A 7,025-nucleotide genomic window follows, 5' to 3' on the forward strand; every position below is an offset into this window, starting at 1 on the left:
TCCCTCCTGGCTCTTCGGGCGTGGGAGCTGTCGCCAGAGCCGCGGCCCTACCGGAAAATGCTTCGCAGGCTGGCGCGGCAGCACCGCGTGGGCACCGGTGTCGCCGAAGCTGCCGGCTGACGCAAAGCCCGCAGCCCCACGGGCTGTGGGGCCACGCGAGCGGCTGCCAAAGAGCTTTCCAACGAGGCACGGCTTTCCCTCCTGGCTCTTTGGGCGTGGGAGCTCTTGCCAGAGCCGCGGCCCTACCGGAAAATGCTTCGCAGGCTGGCGCGGCGGCCCCACCTGGGCGCCGGTGTCGCCCAGGCTGACGGCCGCCGGAAAGCCCACAGCCCCACGGGCTGTGGGCCCACGCGAGCGGCTGCCAAAGAGCTTTCCAACGAGGCACGGCTTTCCCTCCTGGCTCTTCGGGCGTGGGAGCTGTCGCCAGAGCCGCGGCCCTACCGGAAAATGCTTCGCAGGCTGGCGCGGCGGCGCCACGTGGGCGCCGCTGGCGCCGAGGCTGACGGCTGCCGCAAAGCCCGCAGCCCCACGGGCTTTAGGGCCATGCGAGTGGCTGCCAAAGAGCTTTCCAACGAGGCACGGCTTTCCCTCCTGGCTCTTCGGGCGTGGGAGCTGTCGCCAGAGACGCGGCCCTACCTGAAAATGCTTTGCAGGCCGGCGGGGTCGCGCCACGTGGGCGCCAGTGACGCCGAGGTTGACGGTTGCCGCAAAGCCCACAGCCCCACGGGCTGTGGGGCCACGCGAGCGGCTGCCAAAGAGCTTTCCAACGAGGCACGGCTTTCCCTCCTGGCTCTTCAGGTGTGGGAGCTGTCGCCAGAGCCGCGGCCCTACCGGAAAATGCTTCGCAGGTTGGTGCAGCGGCGCCACGTGGGCGCCGGTGTCGCCCAGGCTGACGGCCGCCGGAAAGCCCGCAGCCCCACGGGCTTTAGGGCCATGCGAGTGGCTGCCAAAGAGCTTTCCAATGAGGCACGGCTTTCCCTCCTGGCTCTTCGGGCGTGGGAGCTGTCGCCAGAGCCGCGGCCCTACCGGAAAATGCTTCGCAGGCTGGCGCGGCGGCACCACGTGGGCGCTGGTGTCGCCCAGGCTGACGGCCGCCGGAAAGCCCGCAGCCCCACGGGCTGTGGGGCCGTGCAAGCGGCTGCCAAAGAGCTTTCCAACGAGGCACGGCTTTCCCTCCTGGCTCTTCGGGCGTGGGAGCTGTTGCCAGAGCCGCGGCCCTACCGTAAAATGCTTCGCAGGCTGGCGCGGGGGCCCCACCTGGGAGACGGTGTCGCCCAGGCTGATGGCCGCCGGAAAGCCCACAGCCCCACGGGCTGTGGGGCCACGCGAGCGGCTGCCAAAGAGCTTTCCAACGAGGCACTGCTTTCCCTCCTGGCTCTTCGGCCGTGGGAGCTGTCGCCAGAGCCGCGGCCCTACCGGAAAATGCTTCGCAGGCTGGCGCGGCGGCGCCACGTGGGCGCCGCTGGCGCCGAGGCTGACGGCTACCGCAAAGCCCGCAGCCCCACGGGCTTTAGGGCCATGCGAGTGGCTGCCAAAGAGCTTTCCAACGAGGCACGGCTTTCCCTCCTGGCTCTTCGGGCGTGGGAGCTGTCACCAGAGACGCGGCCCTACCGGAAAATTCTTTGCAGGCTGGCGGGGTCGCGCCACGTGGGCGCCGGTGACGCCGAGGTTGACGGTTGCCGCAAAGCCCGCAGTCCCACGGGCTGTGGGGCCACGCGAGCGGCTGCCAAAGAGCTTTCCAATGAGGCACGGCTTTCCCTCCTGGCTCTTCGGGCGTGGGAGCTGTCACCAGAGACGCGGCCCTACCGGAAAATGCTTCGCAGGCTGGCGCGGCAGCACCGCGTGGGCACCGGTGTCACCGAGGCTGACGGCTGACGCAAAGCCCGCAGCTCCACGGGCTGTGGGGCCACGCGAGCGGCTGCCAAAGAGCTTTCCAACGAGGCACGGCTTTCCCTCCTGGCTCTTCGGGCGTGGGAGCTGTTGCCAGAGCCGCGGCCCTACCGGAAAATGCTTCGCAGGCTGGCGCGGCGGCCCCACCTGGGAGACGGTGTCGCCCAGTCTGACGGCCGCCGGAAAGCCCACAGCCCCACGGGCTGTGGGCCCACGCGAGCGGCTGCCAAAGAGCTTTCCAACGAGGCACGGCTTTCCCTCCTGGCTCTTCGGGCGTGGGAGCTGTCGCCAGAGCCGCGGCCCTACCGGAAAATGCTTCGCAGGCTGGCACAGCGGCGCAACGTGGGCGACGGTGTCGCTGAGGCTGACGGCCGCCGCAAAGCCCGCAGCCCCACGGGCTTTAGGGCCACGCGAGCGGCTGCCAAAGAGCTTTCCAACGAGGCACGGCTTTCCCTCCTGGCTCTTCGGGCGTGGGAGCTGTCGCCAGAGCCGCGGCCCTACCGGAAAATGCTTCGCAGGCTGGCACGGCGGCACGACGTGGGCGCCAGTGGCGCCAAGGCTCACGGCCGCCGGAAAGCCCGCAGCCCCATGGGCTTTAGGGCCATGCGAGTGGCTGCCAAAGAGCTTTCCAACGAGGCACGGCTTTCCCTCCTGGCTCTTCGGGCGTGGGAGCTGTCGTCAGAGCCGCGGCCCTACCGGAAAATGCTTTACAGGCTGGCGCAGTGGCCCGACGTGGGCGCCGGTGGCGCCCAGGCTGACGGCCGCCGGAAAGCCCGCAGCCCCACGGGCTGTGGGGCCACGCGAGCGGCTGCCAAAGAGCTTTCCAACGAGGCACGGCTTTCCCTCCTGGCTCTTCGGGCGTGGGAGCTGTCGCCAGAGCCGCGGCCCTACCGGAAAATGCTTCGCAGGCTGGCGCGGCGGCGCAACGTAGGCGCCGGTGGCACCCAGGCTGACGGCCGCAGCAAAGCCCGCAGCCCCACGGGCTGTGGGGCCACGCGAGCGGCTGCCAAAGAGCTTTCCAACGAGGCATGGCTTTCCCTCCTGGCTCTTCGGGCGTGGGAGCTGTCGCCAGAGCCGCGGCCCTACCGGAAAATGCTTCGCAGGCTGGCGCGGCAGCACCGCGTGGGCACCGGTGTCGCCGAGGCTGCCGGCTGACGCAAAGCCCGCAGCCCCACGGGCTGTGGGGCCACGCGAGCGGCTGCCAAAGAGCTTTCCAACGAGGCACGGCTTTCCCTCCTGGCTCTTTGGTCGTGGGAGCTGTCCCCAGAGCCGCGGCCCTACCGGAAAATGCTTCGCAGGCTGGCGCGGGGGCCCCACCTGGGAGACGGTGTCGCCCAGGCTGATGGCCGCCGCAAAGCCCACAGCCCCACGGGCTGTGGGGCCACGCGAGCGGCTGCCAAAGAGCTTTCCAACGAGGCACTGCTTTCCCTCCTGGCTCTTCGGCCGTGGGAGCTGTCGCCAGAGCCGCGGCCCTACCGGAAAATGCTTCGCAGGCTGGCGCAGCGGCGCCACGTGGGCGCCGCTGGCGCCGAGGCTGACGGCTACCGCAAAGCCCGCAGCCCCACGGGCTTTAGGGCCATGCGAGTGGCTGCCAAAGAGCTTTCCAACGAGGCACGGCTTTCCCTCCTGGCTCTTCGGGCGTGGGAGCTGTCACCAGAGACGCGGCCCTACCGGAAAATGCTTTGCAGGCTGGCGGGGTCGCGCCACGTGGGCGCCGGTGACGCCGAGGTTGACGGTTGCCGCAAAGCCCGCAGTCCCACGGGCTGTGGGGCCACGCGAGCGGCTGCCAAAGAGCTTTCCAATGAGGCACGGCTTTCCCTCCTGGCTCTTCGGGCATGGGAGCTGTCGCCAGAGCCGCGGCCCTACCGGAAAATGCTTCGCAGGCTGGCGCGGCAGCACCGCGTGGGCACCGGTGTCACCGAGGCTGACGGCTGACGCAAAGCCCGCAGCTCCACGGGCTGTGGGCCCACGCGAGCGGCTGCCAAAGAGCTTTCCAACGAGGCACGGCTTTCCCTCCTGGCTCTTCGGGCGTGGGAGCTGTCGCCAGAGCCGCGGCCCTACCGGAAAATGCTTCGCAGGCTGGCACAGCGGCGCAACGTGGGCGACGGTGTCGCCGAGGCTGACGGCCGCCGCAAAGCCCGCAGCCCCACGGGCTTTAGGGCCACGCGAGCGGCTGCCAAAGAGCTTTCCAACGAGGCACGGCTTTCCCTCCTGGCTCTTCGGGCGTGGGAGCTGTCGCCAGAGCCGCGGCCCTACCGGAAAATGCTTCGCAGGCTGGCACGGCGGCACGACGTGGGCGCCAGTGGCGCCAAGGCTCACGGCCGCCGGAAAGCCCGCAGCCCCATGGGCTTTAGGGCCATGCGAGTGGCTGCCAAAGAGCTTTCCAACGAGGCACGGCTTTCCCTCCTGGCTCTTCGGGCGTGGGAGCTGTCGCCAGAGCCGCGGCCCTACCGGAAAATGCTTCGCAGGCTGGCGCGGCGGCCCGACGTGGGCGCCGGTGTCGCCCAGGCTGACGGCCGCCGCAAAGCCCGCAGCCCCACGGGCTGTGGGGCCACGCGAGCGACTGCCAAAGAGCTTTCCAATGAGGCACGGCTTTCCCTCCTGGCTCTTCGGGCGTGGGAGCTGTCGCCAGAGCTGCGGCCCTACTGGAAAATGCTTCGCAGGCTGGTGCAGCGGTGCCACGTGGGCGCCGGTGTCGCCGAGGCTGACGGCTGCCGCAAAGCCCGCAGCCCCACGGGCTGTGGGGCCACGCGAGCAGCTGCCAAAGAGCTTTCCAATGAGGCAAGGCTTTCCCTCCTGGCTCTTCGGGCGTGGGAGCTGTCGCCAGAGCCGCGGCCCTACCGGAAAATGCTTCACAGGCTGGTGCACCGGCGCCATGTGGTCGCAGGTGGCGCCGAGGCTGACGGCCGCCGCAAAGCCCGCAGCCCCACGGGCTGTGGGGCCACGTGAGTGGCTGCCAAAGAGCTTTCCAACGAGGCACGGCTTTCCCTCCTGGCTCTTCGGGCGTGGGAGCTGTTGCCAGAGCCGCGTCCCTACCGGAAAATGCTTCGCAGGCTGGCGCGGCGGCCCCAACTGGGCGCCAGTGGAGCCCAGGCTGACGGCCGCCGGAAAGCCCGCAGCCCCACGGGCTGTGGGGCCACGCGAGTGGCTGCCAAAGAGCTTTCCAACGAGGCACGGCTTTCCCTCCTGGCTCTTTGGGCGTGGGAGCTGTCGCCAGAGCCGCGGCCCTACCGGAAAATGCTTCGCAGGCCTGTGCAGCGGCGCCAAGTGGGCGCCGGTGGCGCCGAGGCTGACGGTCTCCGGAAAGCCCGCAGCCCCACGGGCTGTGGGGCCATGCGAGCAGCTGCCAAAGAGCTTTCCAACGAGGCACGGCTTTCCCTCCTGGCTCTTCGGGCGTGGGAGCTGTCGCCAGAGCCGCGGCCCTACCGGAAAATGCTTCGCAGGCTGGCGCGGCGGTGCAACATGGGCGCCGGTAGCGCCGAGGCTGACGGCCGCCGGAAAGCCCGCAGCCCCACGGGCTGTGGGGCCACGCGAGCGGCTGCCAAAGAGCTTTCCAACGAGGCACGGCTTTCCCTCCTGGCTCTTCGGCCGTGGGAGCTGTCGCCAGAGCCGCGGCCCTACCGGAAAATGCTTCGCAGGCTGGCGCGGCAGCACCGCGTGGGCACCGGTGTCACCGAGGCTGACGGCTGACGCAAAGCCCGCAGCTCCACGGGCTGTGGGGCCACGCGAGCGGCTGCCAAAGAGCTTTCCAACGAGGCACGGCTTTCCCTCCTGGCTCTTCGGGCGTGGGAGCTGTTGCCAGAGCCGCGGCCCTACCGGAAAATGCTTCGCAGGCTGGCGCGGCGGCCCCACCTGGGAGACGGTGTCGCCCAGTCTGACGGCCGCCGGAAAGCCCACAGCCCCACGGGCTGTGGGCCCACGCGAGCGGCTGCCAAAGAGCTTTCCAACGAGGCACGGCTTTCCCTCCTGGCTCTTCGGGCGTGGGAGCTGTCGCCAGAGCCGCGGCCCTACCGGAAAATGCTTCGCAGGCTGGCACAGCGGCGCAACGTGGGCGACGGTGTCGCCGAGGCTGACGGCCGCCGCAAAGCCCGCAACCCCACGGGCTTTAGGGCCACGCGAGCGGCTGCCAAAGAGCTTTCCAACGAGGCACGGCTTTCCCTCCTGGCTCTTTGGGCGTGGGAGCTGTCGCCAGAGCCGCGGCCCTACCGGAAAATGCTTCGCAGGCTGGCACGGCGGCACGACGTGGGCGCCAGTGGCGCCAAGGCTCACGGCCGCCGGAAAGCCCGCAGCCCCATGGGCTTTAGGGCCATGCGAGTGGCTGCCAAAGAGCTTTCCAACGAGGCACGGCTTTCCCTCCTGGCTCTTCGGGCGTGGGAGCTGTCGCCAGAGCCGCGGCCCTACCGGAAAATGCTTCACAGGCTGGCGCGGCGGCGCCACGTGGGCGCCGGTGTCGCCCAGGCTGACGGCCGCCGCAAAGCCCGCAGCCCCACGGGCTGTGGGGCCACGCGAGCGACTGCCAAAGAGCTTTCCAATGAGGCACGGCTTTCCCTCCTGGCTCTTCGGGCGTGGGAGCTGTCGCCAGAGCTGCGGCCCTACTGGAAAATGCTTCGCAGGCTGGTGCAGCGGTGCCACGTGGGCGCCGGTGTCGCCGAGGCTGACGGCTGCCGCAAAGCCCGCAGCCCCACGGGCTGTGGGGCCACGCGAGCAGCTGCCAAAGAGCTTTCCAATGAGGCAAGGCTTTCCCTCCTGGCTCTTCGGGCGTGGGAGCTGTCGCCAGAGCCGCGGCCCTACCGGAAAATGCTTCACAGGCTGGTGCACCGGCGCCATGTGGTCGCAGGTGGCGCCGAGGCTGACGGCCGCCGCAAAGCCCGCAGCCCCACGGGCTGTGGGGCCACGTGAGTGGCTGCCAAAGAGCTTTCCAACGAGGCACGGCTTTCCCTCCTGGCTCTTCGGGCGTGGGAGCTGTTGCCAGAGCCGCGTCCCTACCGGAAAATGCTTCGCAGGCTGGCGCGGCGGCCCCAACTGGGCGCCAGTGGAGCCCAGGCTGACGGCCGCCGGAAAGCCCGCAGCCCCACGGGCTGTGGGGCCACGCGAGTGGCTGCGGCTTTCCCTCCTGGCTCTTCGGGCGTGGGAGC

This window comes from Larus michahellis, unplaced genomic scaffold (assembly GCF_964199755.1).
Source record: "Larus michahellis unplaced genomic scaffold, bLarMic1.1 SCAFFOLD_153, whole genome shotgun sequence".
Taxonomy (NCBI): domain Eukaryota; kingdom Metazoa; phylum Chordata; class Aves; order Charadriiformes; family Laridae; genus Larus; species Larus michahellis.